Source organism: Apium graveolens, chromosome 2, assembly GCF_009905375.1.
Source record: "Apium graveolens cultivar Ventura chromosome 2, ASM990537v1, whole genome shotgun sequence".
In the NCBI taxonomy this organism is placed as follows: domain Eukaryota; kingdom Viridiplantae; phylum Streptophyta; class Magnoliopsida; order Apiales; family Apiaceae; genus Apium; species Apium graveolens.
The window spans coordinates 65,835,439-65,855,789 of record NC_133648.1 but is presented as its reverse complement, the minus strand read 5'-3'; the positions used below and the strand labels follow the sequence as shown (position 1 = coordinate 65,855,789).

At 37.7% G+C, this 20,351-nt stretch overlaps 1 non-coding gene across 1 annotated transcript; it reads right to left on the bottom strand.

Annotated features, from left to right (window-relative positions):
* Positions 1-19,539: 19,539 nt before the first annotated feature.
* On the bottom strand, positions 19,540-19,646 carry LOC141709736 (small nucleolar RNA R71). The gene has a single exon (XR_012570299.1). It is a non-coding gene; the product is annotated as a small nucleolar RNA R71 (small nucleolar RNA).
* Between the last annotated feature and the right edge of the window lie 705 nt (positions 19,647-20,351).

The window sequence follows — 20,351 nt, the reverse complement described above, 5'->3', positions numbered from 1 at the left end:
GCCTGGAAGTTCCGCTAAGGCGGTCCATTCCTTAGGAGTTCAGTGTTTGATTGACAAGTAAATCCGACAGGTTCTCCTCTACATGTAGAAAATGGTGGGGTTGCACTACTACGACTGATCATCGTAAGTGGTCTTCCTGGCGCGGCAAACTCCCGTAATGAGTTCATCATCCAATTGGATATTTCTGCAACACTACCCAGAGCACTTCGATAGAAAGGCTACGGTTGGGCGATTGTTGAGTGTTGGCAGGGTCAAGTTTTCAAAATGATGTTTGCATCAAATGAAGTATCTCGTAACTTCATTTTATTTTGATGATATTTTAAAGATTTAATCTATTCAAATCTGGTCTTGTAGTCTCATCTATGTGATGAACTTTGGAAACTAATTATAACTTGAATGGTGGTAGTTCAAGTAGTATTTGGAAAAGATATAAGTATATTGGAGTATCTTGTAACTTCATCTTTTAAACTTATATCTAGTAAATGATTATCTTATGCATGACAAAGATTTTCAGAAAAATATTGAGACAAGGTTAGATATATGAGATCACCTTGCAACGATATTTTTATACAGTTATACACTGGAACTCTGTGTGTATTATGCATGGAAGAGGACTTTCAATATTTTGAAAAGTATATATGTATATATATACTGAATATTTTGCGACTTCATCGCATTAAGATATCATCTTGGTTCATTTCTTTTGACCAAGACCTTCATGAGTACTATGAGAAGGCTCATATATTGTTAATCATTATACATATTATTTTGGTGGGCTTGCTGCTCACCCTTGCTTTCTTCTTTCATCACACAACATCAGATAGACAAGATGAACAGGACCAAGCTCCCAATTCGCGAGCGGATAGGAAACGTTCCGCAACTTCCTATAGGCGTTGATGTCGCTGTAGCTGAGGTAGGAACTACCAATAGGCTAGGCTTTCAACTTTTGATGTATCAGATTATGTATATTTATGAATTGTAATAATGGCAAAGAAATGTAAATTTATTCAGAAACCTGTTTAAGGTGTATTGGCATATAATTGTGGAATAAAACGACTTGTGATTATTTTTGGATATTCATCTCTGAGACTATAACTTGTGGCGTGTGTTTATTGTGGGGTCACAGTACAGAGTAGTTGATTATTTATTAAGAGTGGGTGTTATTAAGGGAAATGGAACTCGTGACAACCCGGATCCCCGACCCCGGATTTGGGGGTGTTACAATGGAGTTTCTTCTTTGACTGCATTACCAAGGCTTTCGCCAATAAATGCTCAAATTTCGATGCAATTCCCATATTCAGCCAACAAATCGGGTATGCTCTTATAAATCAAACTGATTTTGATTATGCAAGTGCTGTCTTAGGTTTTATTGGGGATAGGATGACAGAAGATCGCAATACTGTATATTTTGCCAGATTTTGTCAGCTTATTTATAAGTTCTGTTGTAATCAGCCCCAAAATTTTGGTGATTTAATTCCATCCTTCAGAATTGCTAAAAGATCTTTCACTGACTTATTATCTACTGATAATAAGAAGGCTGTGTTAAGACCCCTCTTAATACCTTTATCTGTCAAACAAGCCTTAATCACCTATGACCCTGTTAAGTACACTGCATTTTTTCCTGATGTTCAACCATCAGAACCTCATCCCTTAGCACCTACTGTGAAGCCTTCATCCTCCAAGCTAAAGAGGATAAAGACTGTTCCTCAAACACCTCAAAAGAGAAGGAGGATTGCCTTGAGAGATGAATCTGATACTGAGGACCAGGTTCCTTCTTCAGAACCTGTTGTAAGTGAAGTTGAGAAAGAGACTTCTCAGAAGGATTCTGGAATTGGGGGATCTAGGCTTCTCAAAAGGCTTAGAAGAATGACAGTTCCTGAAACTCCCAAGGAATCCAAATCAACAAAGAGATACAAGAAACATAGGGCAAAAATGCCAGTTTCAGATGATGAAGAAGAAGCAGCTAAGGAAGGGGATCAGGAATCTCTGATCTCACAAGACAAGGAATTTGCTACAGTCATTTCTTCTCCATCAACTCCATCTAAGGAAGCTGTTTCTGAAAAGGCTAACACACCATCTGTGTCTCCTATTGATCCAGGCACAAGTGCTGATATTGATGTTCAAAACTTGGTTGTGCCTGAAGTAATTCTCTTAGAAGCTCCAACAACAACTAATCCTTCAACAACACCTGTTACTGATGCTGTTCAAACTCCAGAGTTATCTACAACACCTTCTCTGCATCAAGATGCTGATGATCAGACTTTAGGTGAGCATCAGGATATGGCTGTTGATCAGAACTTAGAACCAGATCAGCAATTCGAGGATGCTGAAGCCTCCATTGCTACACACACTGTTGTCTTATCAGAAGATACTGATTCTTTAAGTTCTGATGCTGCAAATACTGGAGATACTGGTGATGCTGCTCCAACTGCAGATGCTGATGCAGCAAGTCCTTCAGGACATGCTCCTCAACAAACTATTCTTAAGTCTGAACTTATTAAGAAGTTTGTTACCCGAGAAGCACCAGTGCCTTGGAGTGAAACTCCTGCAGGACGGGAGTGGACTAAGGAATGGAACTCAGTTTCATGTGTTCCAAATGATATTCATCTTGCTGAGCACTTGACTAAAGCTGATGAAATGTTAAATTCTGATGATTTCAAAACCCAGCTTAGAGTCACTACATTGAGTACTAAACATCTACAAGGTCTTCATTCAACTACTCGTGCAGAGCTACACAAGATTCATGAAGAATTTATTAAGCAAGGCGAAGTTTGGAAAATTGATAAGAAAAAGTTCTTCCAACCTACCTTTGACAGGATTGCTTCTATTGAGAAGACTCAAGATCATCAACAAGCTCAGATTGGTGATATTCTAAAAAATCAAGCTTCTCAGCAATCACAACTTAATGAAATCCAATCTTCAATGGAATTGCTTGTCTCTCTTCTATTACCTGCTGATGCCAAAAAGGGGGAGAAAGTAATTAAGTCCAAATGCAAGACTGACAAGACACTGAAAGGGAAGGATGATGGAAAAGATGATCGAGGAAGCTCTGGAATGGGTAGAGGTCATAGTCAAGGTAGAGGATTCACATCAAGACAAGCTGAAATCACAAGTCACAGGACAAGTTCTGATACTGGGAAAAGAATAAGTTCTGCTACTGGTAAAAGGATAAGTTCTGATGAACTTTTAGATCTTGATGAGGAAATGTCAAGACAGTTATTTCTTCAGGAAAATCCAGGAATGGACTTGGAGAGTTTAATGGAAGAAGAAGCCAGACTTAAATCAGAGAAAGTTGCATCTAAATCTGAAGCTTCTAGTAAAAAGCCACTTCCAAAACTCAAAGGCATTGTGATCAAAGAAAGGACACATACTGAAGCAACATTGGCTAAATCACAACCGCAGATAGATCCAAGATCCAAGGGTAAATAAAAGGTTGGTGAACCTATCAAGGTTTATGTGCCTCCTGAGAATGAGGAAATTACTGATGAAAAGGATGATCTTGCTCTGACTTCAAGAAAAGTTCTTAAAACAACATCTGACATGGCTCAAGTTGTTCAGAGTCAAGAAATTGTAAGTTCTGATACTCAGAAGAAGCAAGTAACCTCTGACATAGCTCAAGTTAACTTGATATCAGAAGTTAGACCAAAGACACTCCTACCAGGATTCACTAAAGCAAAACAGACTCAATCTTTAAAGACTGCCGCAAGTGGTTTTGAAGCAAGAGTAGTTACTGGAAAGGAAGCAAGAGATAAAACTGGATTGGGAAGTGTTGATGAAAGAAGAATACATAACACTACTAATGATCCAACTTCCTTGAGTGAACCAGGTATTGGAGCAACTTCTGAGAGATTGAATCAACTAGAATCTGTACAAATGGTTTATCATACCTACTTGAAAGAATACATCTTGTTGTATTTCATGACAGATGGTAGGGTTTATCATATAAGACAAAATGCCATTCCATTGAAGTATTTTGAAGAATTGGAGCATGTACTATTCTTACTTCAAGTGGATGACAGATTGACAGGGACTGCTGCAAACTATTTGAAGGATCAGATTCAGAGACAGAAAAGGCTTTATTCTGTTAAGTCTGACAGCACATACGTTCCAAAGTACAGAGATCACAAGGGTGATATAGTTGAAATGAAGCCCAATTCTGCTCAAATTGTAACTACCTTTCTAGGGTACAGGGCTGTGGAATTCAATCTTGAGTCTGATAAAGCTTATTTGATCAGACTGGATCAGGATATAAGAAAAGCAAAGATCAATGATCTCAGAGCTGCAATCTTTCAAATTGGTGAAGATACTGCAGAGCTTAAAGATGCCAAAAGGAGAATGATTGATGAACTTAGATATGCTGAGAGATGTTTGTTGAAGAACTATCTCAGAACAACTCTTGACATCAGAGAGATCAGATAATGAAGCCAAGTCAAAGATCTACAACTGCTTAAATTCTGATATTTGTACAGACTGAAGTTGTTGTCAGAAGTTAAATATTGATAAAGCTTTAAGGACCGTAAGTTGTAGTTATCTAGTCTAATTCTCATGCATTTGTACTTAATGTTTTTGACATCATCAAATATCTGTTAAACTTGTATATTATGCTAATTTACAAGTTGGGGGAGATTGTTAGATATATTTGATAATGTCATGGCTAATATGATTTATGTTTAGATTTCAGATCTTACTTAATAAAACAAATCAGTACTTAACCATTAATCAGTACTTATACCGGAAGTCAGGACTTAAGGATATCAGTACTTATATTATCAGGAGATAATCATCAGAAGTTAGATATCAGAACTTAAGTGCTGAAGGACGTTCAGATAAGGACAGTAGCTGATTAAAGGAAAGAAGATCGAGATAAACATAAGAAGAGATATGCATGAAGAAGGAGTTCCGTGAAGAATGGAATACTTGGAAGAAAAGATATCTGATTGATATATTTTAGGAAGCAGAATTATATTCCATATCAATTAGCGATTATCTTGTAACTGTGTAGTATATAAACACAGACATAGGGTTTACACTATAAGTGTTATCATATTCAAGAAGATTATTCATTGTAACCCTAGCAGCTCTCGTGATATTTGTTCATCACTGAGAGGTAACAATTCCATACTGTAACAGAGTTTATTGTTTCAATAAAGTTTGTTTTCTGTTACTTAAGATATTAAAGTTCGATTTGATTGTATTATACACTGTATTCACCCCCTCTACAGTGTGTGTGACCTAACAACCTTTTTCTTTTTTTCCTTTTATATACATAGGAGATCTAACACCTACGAAGATAAAGACCACGAGAATATTGAAAGAAGACTAGAAGAGTGAAGATTATATGAAAAAAATGAAGAGAAGAGAAGAAATAAAATGTAATCTAATTTAGCAATATGTTATGGCCCTGAGAAATGGATCTAGTCACAGGTCTATTTGCTGGAAAGAACTCGCTGGTCACGTTCTTGCCTTTCCTCGAAGAACCTATCTTGTTAAAGAAGTTTTGTTGAAGAGACTTCTAACTCTCCTGACTTTTACTGATTATATGAATCCATCTTTTTCTTTTCATTCCTACGCCCCCTTTATATTAAAAAGATGGTTGTTAGGTAATGACTACAACACCGAGGGGGGGTGAATGTGTTTTAGATTATTTTTAAATTTTTTGAACTGTTATGGATGTGGTGAACATAGTAGTCAAACTTGTAAAGATAAAGTGTTTTAACAGAAATAATAAAACATGCACATGAACACACTATCTTCAAAACTCACTTAATTTTATATGAAAATTAAGAATGTCTTGCTACAAATTTCTAGGTTCTTTTTTTGATAAAGAACTCAGCTTCTTTCTTGAGAGAGTTACAAGATTTTCTAGATCTATTTGTTACATCTAAAACAAAGCATTCAGTGTTTACTTTATAGAACAGTAAACACAGTTTTTACACAGCATGCAATAGCATGTACTAAACCCTACTTTAAGTTAACTAAAACTTTCTATTTCTGGCTTAGTGTATCTTTGCAAATCATGCATGTCTGTGACTTTGCTTTATCAGTTAATCTTGACCTTTGATTTTGTACTCTTCAAGCTGCTTTTTGTAGACTTTTCAAATCAGTGGTTGATTTGTTTGTTGATTGATAAACTTGGATCTTTAACTGGTCTGCATTCTGTACTTGAGGTTTATATCGAGATCTCCAGTTTGTTATATAGAGAACTCGACATCTCGAAAAGTATAATGGATTATGTATACTTATCAAGATCTCTTATTTCTCTATAGTTGTTTTGACTTATCAAAGTCTCCAAGTTTTCTATAAGAGAATTTGGCTTGTCGAGAACTCTGAATTTCTGCATGTAGAAAAGACTTGCCGATATCTCTGAAATCTCTATAGGCATATTGACTTATCGATATCTCTGAGATCTCTAACGTGAGTTTTACTTGTCGATATCTCCAATCTTCACATCTTCAATTTGACTTGTCGATATCTCTAAATTCTCTATTGCAGAAATGACTTGTCGATATCTCCAATCTTCATATCTTCATTTGGCTTGTCGATATCTCTGAGACTTCTCTATAAGCTATTTTTGACTTGTCGATAAGTCATTTTGGAGTTCTCGAATGAATTCTCTATATGACTTGATCAGTGACTTGCAGATTTTTTGACTTGGAATATTTTTCTTAAAATAGATTTATTCAACTCCAAGCTTCTTCACACTGTCTCTGAGGCATGATCTTCATGATCTTCTTCCAGATTTTATTCTTAGGCTTGAGACTATTTACAGAAAAGTACTCCAGTTTAATTTATCGATACTTTTACAGACTCAAGTAATACAATACAAAATGCACACTTAGATTATCATACAACTTACTTAGGGCTGTCATTTTGACTTAGTCTTGTTATAGTACATGCATGTCTTGCACAACAATCTCCCCCAATTTGCGAGAAAATTTCCTATCATAAATTCATGCCCGGTAACAAGACTAACCCCAAGCTCCAATGAACAATAAAACCAAAAATAAATTGACAGAAATACAACTTTTATACATTGGGTGATTTCTTTAGTTTGACAGATATGTTCATCAGACAAATTTCTCATCTCCTATTTCTTTTATAATGAGGTCCTTTAACTCTACAAGTAGTTCTAGTTCATCTATGATTGATGTCCCTCTTAGAGCTTCTACAAGTTTGAGTTTATCAGCTAATGGGTAACTGTACAAGTAACTAGTCCTATTTCTTAAGAATCTGCCAACCTTGATGTTTAGAAATTGGTTATTCTGCTCATCTCCTTTGCCATGAGTTCTTCAGATCTTTGAATATACATTTGTATCTCCTCAATATACTTTCTTTTCCTCTCCTCACTTTCAGCCTTTTATCTTGCTCTTCTTTCTTCCCTTTCTACCAACCATTCAGCCAAAACATATCTCAATGCCTTTGTTGCAGTATCCTTGTCCTTCAGTAAGTTTATCATCCTTTTGATCTCTGTGGGTGAAAATGTGTCCATTAAGTTTCTTCCAAGAAAAGTGAAGGTTCCATCCTGATAGTAGATTCTTATTTCCCTTGTTGTTACAACCCAAACTTTGACCATTTCTTGAGCTAATTATTGAAAGTGGTCTTCATCTGAGATGCACGAGTTCAGAGGTAGAAAATCACTTTGATTGAAACAGTTCCAGATGGCCCTCTCAGTAACTTGCATCTTCCTTGATTTTCTCCCAACGGATTTATAATGAATTTTAGTTGGTGGCTTAACAGAAGGTAGGTTTGAGATTTTCATTAGATAGGTTTGGCTTGAGGTGATTGATATTTTCCGTAAGATGTTGGCAGTTTGTTTGTACAAGAATTTGGGCTTTGAGGTTTGAGGTGGTTCAGTATTTGAGTTTGTTGGCTTAGAAGGTTGAGCTTGGTTGATTTGGATTGGTAGGGATTGCTTTTTTGGTTCTGAGCCATCTTCCTTCTTCTCTCTTCTCCTTTCTTCTTATCATCTCTCTTCTTCTCCTCCTGCTTCTTCTCTTTGCTACCAGTTGAAGGGCTTTTAGCACATAAACGCAACGAAAACGTAAATTTAAATCTTAAAAAAAACGAAACCCTCCGCAGGATCCATGCGAAAAATAATATTTAATTCGTAGTTCAGTATGTTCACTTTAAGAAGCTTTACGTTAATGGAAAGATGGAGGTCTTTAGTAGCGATCCAAGAACGACGAGCGGAGATCCCTAGCAGCTGCTCCTCAAGTGTGAAGCACTCCACCGGTATCCACCAAGAGTATAATGTGATGGAGGAGGAAGAGGTTGAGAGAATTAGTTGCCTCCCTTTTGTTCTACTTTAGAATTAGGGTTAATTATTTGGGTTGAGGCAAATAGGGTTTATGTTAGGAATATGTGTATTAGTTTGATGATAAGTTAAGCAAAACACTTAAGTAGAAATCTAGTGTTTGTAGCCTCAACGGATAAGACCATCTTGGCTATCCGTTGAATGAGTAGCTGTACTTAACAATAAGTTTAGTATTGTAGCACATTTCACTCTCTGGTTTCAAGCTGTAATTCTTAGATGTTGTTAGGAAATAATCAGTCATGTTGACTACTAATGGATGTACAAATAGGAGGGCTAATTGTAAATATTTCATGCCTTGTAATTTTGTATAAGTGAAGAAGTGTCAACGGATATTGAAGACCTTCAACGGATAAGAAACAAAGCTTCAACGGATGTCTCTAATGCTTCAACGGATAATATCCATCAACGGATAAGTGCTTCAACGGATAAAGACTTCAACTGATAATGCATCAACGGATAAAGCTTCAACGGATAAAGCCTCAACGGATAAGGCATCAACGGATGAAAGCTTCAACGGATGCTTAGTTCATTAGCAGTTGATAGTGACAATTCACAAGCTGACAGAGGCACATGGGTTGACAGAGACATACTGGAATGTGGAAGCCTCTAGGAGGAATCAAGAAAATGCAGCATTTCCATTCTGATGCAAACAAGGAAGTATTCAAAGATTTACAGATTATCCTAGAATGCATTGGATAGAGAAATGAAGAAGAAACATGTGAATAATCTTTTCAATTGTATTTTACAGTTTGTCTTCACTTATAAACTTGGTGATATATAAACCAAGTAGCAGCTAGTAATTAGATATGAATTTTCCTGAGCTGTTTAGAAATATCAAAAGAGAAAATCATCTAGTTTGTACTAGGAAGCAGCTGTGATTTAATTCTTTGAATCACAGATTTTCTGAAATAACACATCTCTGGTGGAACAACAAATCCACCAGAAAAGTTTTTAAGTTCTTTGTGCTCATTACATTTGTGTTTGAATATATATATCTGTCTGCATCAGCTTCAAGCAATTCACACACATTTGATCACTCAAACACTTAGCCTTAGAAACTGCTCAAAACTTGAAAAAGTTTTGAGATTTACATTCAACCCCCCTTCTGTAAATCTCATTGTTAGTCCACTGGGAATAACAATTGGTATCAGAGCAAGCTCTTAACATTCAAAGAGTTTAAAGATCTATTCTGCTAACATCATGAGTGCACAGAAGAATCCTCCTGCTACCATCATGAGTAGGAAGGATATTGGTGTAAAGATCCCAGTCCTGGAAAAAGATAATTATCATCACTGGAAAGTGAAGATGCATTTACATCTTCTTTCTCAAGATGAAAGCTACATCAACTGTATTGAAAATGGTCCTCACATCCCTCACAAAGTAGCCACAACTACTACTGCAACAGTTGCTGTTGGACAGTCCATTCCCAAGCCAAAAGCAGAATGGACTATTGAAGACATGGAAGAAATCCGCAAGGATAAGAGAGCCATGAACATTTTGTTTAATGGCTTAGATCAAGATATGTTTGACAATGTCATCAATAGCCAAACTGCAAAGGAAGTTTGGGATACTGTACAAATCATCTGTGAAGGTACTGAGCAGGTCAGAGAGAACAAGATGCAGCTTCTTATTCAATAGTATGAATATTTTCACTTTGAAGAAGGTGAATCATTAAATGATACCTTCAACAGGTTTCAGAAACTGTTGAATGGATTGAAGCTATATGGTAGAGTGTACCAAGTCAAGGATTCCAACTTAAAATTTCTTAGGTCCCTGCCAAAGGAATGGAAGCCCATGACTGTCTCTTTGAGAAATTCTCAAGATTATAAGAACTTCACACTTGAAAGATTATATGGAATTCTGAAGACTTATGAACTTGAAATGGAGCAGGATGAGCTGTTGGAAAAGAGAAAGAGAAAAGGAGGAACAGTTGCTCTTGTAGCTGACAGTGAGAAGATGGAAGCCAGGAATGAGGAGAAGACAATGCCAAGTCTCAAAATTGGCACAAGCAAATCAGAATCAAGCAAGGGTAAAGAGCAAGTTGCTGAGGATGAAGACAATTCCAGTCAGGATGAATCTGATGATATTGAAGAACATTTGGCCTTTCTGTCCAGGAGGTTTGCAAAAATGAAGTTCAGAAAAAACACAAAGTTCACTAAGCCAAACAAAAACATGGTGGACAAATCAAAGTTTAAATGTTACAACTGTGGCATTAGTGGACACTTTGCAAGTGAGTGTAGGAAGCCAAATTCTGATAAAAAGAAATTTGAGCAAGTTGATTACAAAAAGAAGTATTTTGATTTGCTCAAACAAAAGGAAAGAGCTTTTCTCACTCAAGATGATTGGGCAGCAGATGGGGTAAATGAAGATGATGATGTGGAATATGTCAACCTAGCCCTGATGGCTAATTCTGATGAAAATGAAACTAGTTCATCAAGCAACCAGGTAATTACTACTGATCTCTCTCAGCTTTCCAAACATGAATGCAATGAAGCCATAAATGATATAACCAATGAATTATATCATTTACGTGTTTCCCTTAAATCACTAGCAAAAGAAAACACTAGGATCAAGGAGAATAATGTGTTTTTAAGTGATAGGAATGCTGTGTTAGAGGATCAGGTAATTGAGCTTGAAAAGATAAAACTTAAATGCTTGACTGTTGAGAGTGAACTAGTAGAAGATGTTAAGAAAGTAGAAATTCTTTCTAAACAGTTAGAAAGTGAGCAAGAGGTAATCAAGGCCTGGAAAACATCTAGGGATGTTAGTGTTCAGATTGCAAAGGTTCAGGGAATTGAATCATTCTGTGAGGATGCCTGGAAGAAAAATAAAAAGGAGTTAGAATTAATTGATGGATTGTCAACGGATGTGGAATCAACGGATGATGAAAGTTATCCGTTGAAGGCTCATCAATTAAAACAGGCAAGTTCTTTTAAAAATAAAAATCTCAATAAAAAGAATGATTCAACTCTCAAGAACTTTGTCAAAGAAGGAGCTAGCACATCCAGAGATGTCAGTAAGGTGAATATAGGACACATGACTTTAGATCAGCTAAAAGATAGGCTTAAGTTGGTTGAGGATAAGAAGGAAACTAAAAGAAAATCTAAAAGAAATGGGAAGGTAGGGATTAATAAACATAACAATTACACACCTGATAGGTATGCTCCTAGAAAAAGCTGTGTGCATTGTAAAAGTGTTATTCACCTATCTGATAATTGCAAATCTGTTAAAAATGCTCCCATGCCTTCAAATCCCTCCATGCCTAACATGTCTATGTCACCTCTGCATGCTATACCTGTTATGTCTCACCAGAATCCCCATGCACATTTTGCAAACATGCCATATATTAACAATCCTTATTTTACTACATTTAGTATGCCTCAAATGCCATACAATATGCCTATGTGGAATAACATGTTTGCACAACCTATGCCTTATCAAATTCAATCAAATGTGTTAAATGATTCTGTGACTAACCCTACACTTCAACCAACCACATCTGAGACCAAGGTTGACCCAAAGTTACCTAAGTCAAAAGATGCAGGAGGAATGAAGTCTAGGAAAAAGACTAACAAGGCTGGACCCAAGGAAACTTGGGTACCAAAATCAACTTGATTGATTTTGTTGTGTGCAGGGACAAAGAAGGAATCTATGGTACTTGGACAGTGGTTGTTCAAGACACATGACAGGAGATTTCACCCTGCTCACAGAGTTTAAGGAGAGAGCTGGCCCTAGCATAACCTTTGGAGATGACAGCAAATGATTCACTATGGGATATGGCTTGATTTCAAAAGAAAATGTCATCATTGATGAAGTTGCATTGGTTGATGGTCTCAAACACAATTTATTGAGCATCAGTCAACTATGTGACAGAGGGAATACTGTTTCCTTCAATTCTGAAGCCTGTATTGTCACAAGTAAAAAGGACAATAAAGTGGTTCTAACTGGAGTTAGAAAAGGGAATGTGTACTTAGCTGATTTCAACTCTACAGATGCAGAATCCATTACTTGTCTTCTCAGCAAAGCAAGTCCAGTTGAAAGTTGGCTATGGCACAAGAAGCTGTCCCATTTGAATTTCAAGATAATGAATGATCTAGTCAAAAAGGACTTAGTTAGAGGAATGCCTCTAGTGGAATTCACAAGGGATGGACTGTGTGATGCTTGTCAAAAAGGAAAGCAAAAGAAAGTATCATTTAGTAAGAAGCTTGAATCTGCAATTGATGAACCACTACAACTTCTACACATGGATCTTTTTGGACCAGTCAATGTATTGTCAATTTCAAGGAAAAGATACTGCCTAGTGATTGTAGATGATTTCTCAAAGTTTTCATGGGTTTATTTTCTTAGATCAAAGGATGAAGCTAGTGAAATCATCATCAATCATATCAAGCAAGTCAATAATCATCCTGATTTCAAAGTAAGGAATATTAGGAGTGACAATGGAACTGAGTTCAAGAATTCAACCATGAAGTTGTTCTGTGAAGAAAGTGGGATCATGCATGAGTTCTCAGCTCCAAGAACTCCACAACAAAATGGTGTGGTGGAAAGGAAGAACAGATCACTAATTGAAGCTGCAAGGACAATGCTTGAAGAGTCAAAACTCCCAACTTATTTTTGGGCTGAGGCTGTTAACTGTGCATGTTACACTCAGAATATTTCTCTAATCAATCAGGCAAAATGCATGACTCCCTATCAATTATTCAAGAGAAGAAAACCAACTTTAAACTTTCTACATGTCTTTGGTTGCAAATGCTACATCTTAAGGAATCAATCTGATCACAAAGGGAAGTTTGATGCAAAGGCTGATGAAGGAATATTTGTTGGTTATTCTGCTGGAAAATCATATAGGGTCTACAATCTAAGAACCAACATCGTCATGGAATCTGTACATGTTGTGTTTGATGATAAAAAGATTGATGGACTAACAGATGAGGGATATCATGAAGGACTCAAATTTGACAACATTGAGATATACTGTGATGATAGTGAAGATGAGAATGATAAAGAAGGCATCTCAAGAAGAATTCAGAATCTGCCTTTGGATAATGCACAGAATGCTGCATCCGTTGAAAGTCATAATTCAGCTTCCGTTGAAAGAAGCAATGTAGCATCCGTTGAAAGACAAAGTGCATCATCCGTTGAAGTTCATAATGAAGCATCTGTTGATCACAGTCTGTCAACGGATAATCAATTCACTTCATCAGTTGATAGAGCTCCCAATTCCTTTTAAAGGATCAGCGGATCAGGGGGAGTTTCAACAAATCAACATTCTATCTCACATCATGACAATACTGAGGCAACCTCATCTAGGGCTAATCTACCACCTCAAAGGAAATGGACCAAGAATCACCCTTTTGAACTGATCATTGGTGATGCTACATCAAAAGTACAAACTAGAAGGGCTACTCAAGATGAATGTCTGTATAGTAGCTTTCTATCACAGGAGGAACCTAAGCGAGTGGAAGAAGCTCTATTGGATCCAGATTGGATTTTAGCAATGCAAGAGGAGCTAAACCAATTTGAGAGGAACAAAGTATGGAAGCTGGTACCCAAGCCAAAGAACAAGAGTTCTATTGACACAAAATGGGTATTCGATAACAAGATGGATGAAAATGACATTGTCATAAGGAATAAAGCCAGATTGGTTGCTAAAGGCTATTCTCAACAAGAGGGAATAGATTTTGATGAAACATTTGCTCCAGTTGCCAGACTTGAAGCCATCAGAATCTTTCTAGCCTATGCAGCTAATTCCAATTTCAAAGTCTATCAAATGGATGTCAAGAGTGCATTTCTAAATGGGGAATTGGAGGAAGAAGTTTATGTAAGCCAATCTCCAGGTTTTGAAGATCCAAATTTTCCAGACTATGTGTATTATCTGTTGAAAGCACTCTATGGACTAAAGCAAGCACCTAGAGCCTGGTATGAGACTTTGTCAAAGTTCCTTCTAGATAATCACTTCACAAGAGGTTGCAAAATAGACAGGAAAAGCACAACAGGCACCTGTCAATTTCTAGGGAACAAGCTTGTATCATGGTTCTGCAAGAAGCAGAATTCTGTTTCCACATCAACAGCTGAAGCTGAGTACATTGCTGCTGGTAGTTGCTGTGCACATATACTATGGATGAGGAATCAACTATTTGACTATGGTCTGACTGTTGACAAAATTCCAATATTCTGTGACAACACAAGTGCCATTGCCATTACTGAAAATCCAGTGCAGCACTCAAGAACCAAGCACATTGATATCAAGTACCACTTTATTAGGGAACAAGTGATGAAAGGTACAGTGGAACTTCATTTTGTTCCAAGTGAAAAGCAGATTGCAGACATATTTACCAAGCCACTTGATGAATTAACATTCACAAGATTAGTAAGTGAGTTAGGTATGCTTAATTATTCATAATCTATGTCATCTATATAATCTATCTTGAAGCCTGAAATGAATTTGCTGCAAGAACAAAGCTGGCTTTAATTAAGACTTATCCTATCAACGGATATTCTCTATCCGTTGAAAGCCAAAATTGTTCTATCAACGGATATTCATTATCCGTTGAAAGACAAATACATTTCTGGTAATTTTATCCTTCAACGGATAAAATGGCGTTGTTCATCAACGGATAACTATTTCCCTTATCCGTTGAAGTGTCACGTCAGTTACTATAAGCGAGTCACAGCCGTTGATTCTTTTACTCAACCGTTGATACATATATACAGTGTTGTATGTATTTGTATTTAAGGTAGTTTTCAGAATTTCTACAGTTTTATTTATTCTTGAACGGCTGTAACTTACTTAAAAGTATCATTTAATCAATTTATTTACGTTTTAATTCAAGAAAGTATAAAAGCCCAATTGAACTCTTATTCTCACTTTACGCTTTCTTGCAATTCTTATTCTCTTTCTCTCTAAATTCTCAAGTTTTTCTCTGCAACCTCTACTCACAACAATGGCACCAGTAGTCAAAATTATGTCTCAAACAGGATTTGTTTATGAAAAGAATAATTTCATAGCCTTGGTTGAAAAGAATGAAGCCCATTCTGATTATCACAAGATGATGGACTTCATCAAAAACTGCAAACTAAGCTATGCAATGCTGGAAGCCCCAACCATCTACTGTGAGGTGATTGAGGAGATTTGGACAACTGCAGAGTTCAACACCACATATATGACTATTGCCTTCTCTCTCAAAGGTAAGGACTATTGCATTAATTGTGATGATATACAATCTTGCTTTAAGTTGCCTGAGAATAATGCCATGACACCACACACTGATAAAGATGTCTCTGCTATGCTAGATTCCATAGGCTATGCTTTTGATTCTGCTAGTTTAGGTAGTATTAGAAGGAAATGCCTTAGGAAAGAATGGAGTTTTCTTGGAGATGTCTTTATTAAGGTTTACTCTGGGAAGATTAGCAATTTTGATGCTATCACTTCATCTCTTGTTAATATGCTCTATATGCTAGTTTGTGATAGGTACTTTAATTTTAGCAACTGTGTTATGCTAGAATTAGGTTCCAGATTAGGTAACAAAGCTAATAGACCACATAACATCTACTATGCTAGATTCTTTATATTATTGGCTAACCATGTTGCTGAAGGTTTGGTTATATCCAATGAGAATAATAAACTCAAATGCTGGGCACAAGAGAAAAGGGTCCTTGCAGACCTTTTGAGAATGAACCTCAACAGCCAGGTGCCATTGGTATACTTGCCAATCATGAATGTACCACAGGTAATTGAGGTAAATACTTCTATAACTCCTACTATTTCCAACCCCAATGTTTCTTTGCCTTCTAGTGTGGCTATGAAACCTGTGTCTTTGTCCAAACAGGCTCCTACCAAAGCCACCAAATCTAAAGTTTCCAAAGTCAAGTCAAAGAAACCTACCTCTGTTGTTTCTCAAAAGACAACAGTTGTAACAACTACCATAAACCCTGAAGGGAGTGAACAGGGTGTGAGTGGTGAGGGGAGGGGTGAACATCAAAAAGCTTCCCAGGATAAGGTGGGAGAGGTGAGTGGTAGCCAAACCAGCCAAGCCACAGTCTCTCAAAAGACTGTGGTGGTTCAAAAGGAGTCCAACACATCCCTAGTTGCATCCTCCCAAAAGGTTGTAACTATTAAAAATAGTCCCCAACCAGGGGCACAGAACAAAAGAGGGAGGGACACTGAAGCCACACATTCACCATTTAAAGCCTTTTCAAGGAAGAAGAAGGCCAAGACCCTAGTTTCCACACAAGGGACACACACAGCACAGATACATCCACCTGTATCTGTGCCTTCTCAAATTCAGCTTGATGTGATTCCAGCAAATGTGGAATCACAGCCCCATTCTCTCAATATAGAAACACACCATTCATCAAACTCTCCAACACCCTCTCTGGATGTGGATATGATATTCACATCAATTCCTGATTCTCCCTCATTAAAACTCAGGGAGGAGCCCCACTCAAAACCTGGTGATCATCATCTTTTAGATGATTTGTTGGATCATCAGCCAATTATTTCAGATGTAGTTGCAGAATCTGTCACCACACTTAAAATCAATCCACACAGATTCAATAATTATGTCACTTTCTATATCTACATCTTTTCCTTCTTCAACGGATATCTCTCATCCGTTGACAAGTGGTTGTTCTTCAACGGATAAGCTTAACAGCAGTTATCCGTTGATACCATCAGTTTCCACTTCAACGGATATTCCCTATCCGTTGATGGTCTCTACACACTTAACAGAAACAATTCCAACTGTAGAGGACATGGCAACTGTACAATCACTTTTAGGTTTGAGGGAAGGGAGTGATCTTTTGAGTGAGAGGCTGGGTTGTTCCCAGGAAAAAGGAGAGGTTGAGAGTCACCATATGCATGCTATTTCTTCCAGCATGGCAAAAGTGAGTGAGAGGAGTGCCACCTTAGAAGGTGAGGGTGAGGGTGTGAGGGTGTGTGTGAGCCAGGGGGAGCCCCTGATGCAAGAACAGAGAGAAATTGAGAGAAAGGCAGGTACAGAAGCTATAAGGGTGGATCCAGCCATTGCTAGTGAGTTAATGAAAGTGGATGATACAGAAAAGGAAAGACAATTTCAGCAACATTACAAAGCTGTCTGATAAGTGGCATTTTATACCACTTAGAACGTCTTAAAATGGCTTAAATTGGTGTCTTGAAATCAAGTATTTTGTGTATTTGATGCGTTTTTCTAGTGTTTATGCATTTCAGGGTATTAGTTGCATTTCGGGGGAGGAATCATCAAGAATAAGCCTTGGCATGTGTTCACCATTGCGAGAGGAAATGAATGGGCAGATTACGGCGAAGAAACAGAGCAAACCTGGATTTTTTCCAGTAGAGGCCTGCGCGCCCGCGCAGCAATGCTGAGCGGCCGCGCAGCAGCCTGCGCGCCCGCGCAGCTATGTTGAGCGGCCGCGCAGGGTCGGGGAAAAAGATAAATTATTTTAGACTTCTACTTCTGTTTGGCTTCCAACTTCTATGTAATCTGAGTTTTATGGGACTATTATATAGGTAGATTTGAGACGTTTTCACAGAGATTATTAAGGAGATTATGTTTTAGATTGTGTTTTACGCAAGAAGCGAAGGAGATAAGGAAGAAGACCGATTTAGCACACCGCAACGAAGAGGAAGCATATATTCTTGTGATTCTTGTTTCGTTGTAACGTTGGATGCTAGTTTTCTTGCTTTGACTTATTTACTCTTGTGACGTACTCTGTTTTAATATAATTAGTTTAGTTATTATTTTCTTGTGTTTGTTTGTCATGATTTCATATGAACCCATGATGGCGATAAGTTCTATTATGGGCTAATCGTGATCATGGGGTTGTAACGGATTTATTATGGAATTCTTTAGTTAATTGTTTAATACTTTAGTGTGTGATGATTGCATGATATCTAGTATTGGTTGTGCATATTCGTCTTGTGTGCGTCGCGAACATATAAGATAAGGTGTTAATCTCTTGTGAAGCGACGATGGATCTTGAGATTTAGAACTTGCCATGCTAGCATAGGTTCATGTACTTTGTGCATGATTAGTGGGTAACTCTAACAGTTTTATTTGCCCTATATAATCAAAAGGAATAACTTGTGCTTAAATCGTTGTGTTGTCAATTTCTGTAGACATATAGGAACTCAACATAATTGATGACTATTCAACTTCTATCTTAATTGTGGATGCTTGGTAGAATGGTATTAGTACAATGAAAGTTGGCTTTTATCAGTTTCGTGTTATTCGGTTAATATCATCACTGTCACATGCTAAAGGTAATAACAATGGCTATAGAAGGAAGTAATAATGAAGTTGTGATCTCATGAGTGTTTTATTATTGATAAATTGAAGTGTTAGTTAAGTGGTTAATAAAGTAGTTAATTATAGTTAATATTTAATCAACAATTTTAAGTGTTATTATCTTAACATTGAGAAGTAATCATACATTGGTGAGTGAGTTTAATTAGACAATAATTTAGTCTGAGTCTCTGAGGGAACGAACTAGAAAGTATTCTATATTACTTACGAACGCGTATACTTGCGTGAATATTAGCGCGTGTTTTCGCCCTAACAAGTTTTTGGCGCCGCTGCCGGGGACTCAGCGTATTTGTTTAGTTTATGTACTTACCATCATTGGTCATTAGGACTCAGTGATTAGGACGTAGTAGTTACTTATTCTTTTCGGTTGTGTTTCAGGTACTTTAGCAAGCGTTTATGCAAACTCGTTCTCGTGCTCGCAAGAGGACTTTAGATACAGCTGAGGAGACAGACGAAGTTCTTGATATTCCGGAGAAGTTAGATTTTGAGGATTCGAATTCAGGAACTGAGCAGAAAGAACCAGTAAACATGGGAGATCGTATTGTTCAAGCTGATCCAGCTCTTATGGATTTTTCTCGGCCTAAAATCGATGACATTCAGTCAAGCATCCTTCATCCGGCTATTCAAGCTAACACCTTTGAAATCAAGCCGGGCACTATTCAGATGGTGCAGAATTCTGTTTCTTTTGGAGGAGCGGCAACTGAAGACCCCAACATGCACATAAGGAATTTTGTCGAGATCTGCAGCACTTTTAAGTATAATGGCGTGACTGACGAGGCTATAAAGTTGAGGCTTTTCCCATTCTCACTGAGGGATAAGGCTAAAGACTGGTTACATTCTGAACCAGCTGGGTCCATCACTACGTGGCAAGATCTTGCGCAAAAGTTTCTGGTGAAGTTTTATCCAATGGCAAAGACTGCTGCTATGAGGAGTGCTCTTACTCAGTTTGCGCAGCAACCTACAGAATCTATGTGCGAGGCTTGGGAATGCTACAAGGAAATGTTGAGAAAATGTCCACATCATGGAATGCCGGATTGGATGGTGATCACTGGTTTCTATAATGGTTTGGGGGCCCAATCTCGGCCCATGCTCGATGCAGCAGCTGGAGGCGCCTTATGGGCAAAAAGCTATACTGAGGCGTATAATCTTATCGAGACGATGGCTGCAAATGAGCATCAAAACCCAACTCAGAGGATGACGTCAGGCAAGGTAGCAGGTATTCTGGAAGTTGATGCAGCCACCGCTATTGCAGCCCAGCTCCAAGCGCTATCAATGAAGGTTGATTCTCTGGCTACGTATGGAGTTAATCAAATAGCTATGGTTTGTGAGCTTTGTGCAGGTTCTCATGCTACGGATCAGTGTTCTCTTATCAACGAATCTGTTCAGTATGTGAATAATTATCAGCGACAACAGCAGCCTGTGCCAGCGACCTATCATCCTAACAACAGAAATCATCCAAATTTCAGTTGGGGGAATAATCAGAATGCTATTCAGTCACCATATCAGCAAGGAGTGAGTAAACAGTTTAACCCACCTGGATTCCAGCAACCACAGCAGTATGCTACAAGGTAATCATATCCTCAACAGGGAAGTGCAGCTGCACCCACTAGTGCTGATTTTGAGGAACTTAAGCTGTTGTGCAAGAGTCAGGCGGTTTCTATCAAGACCTTGGAAAATCAAATCGGTCAATTAGCCAATGCAGTGCTCAATCGTCAACCTGGCACTCTTCCCAA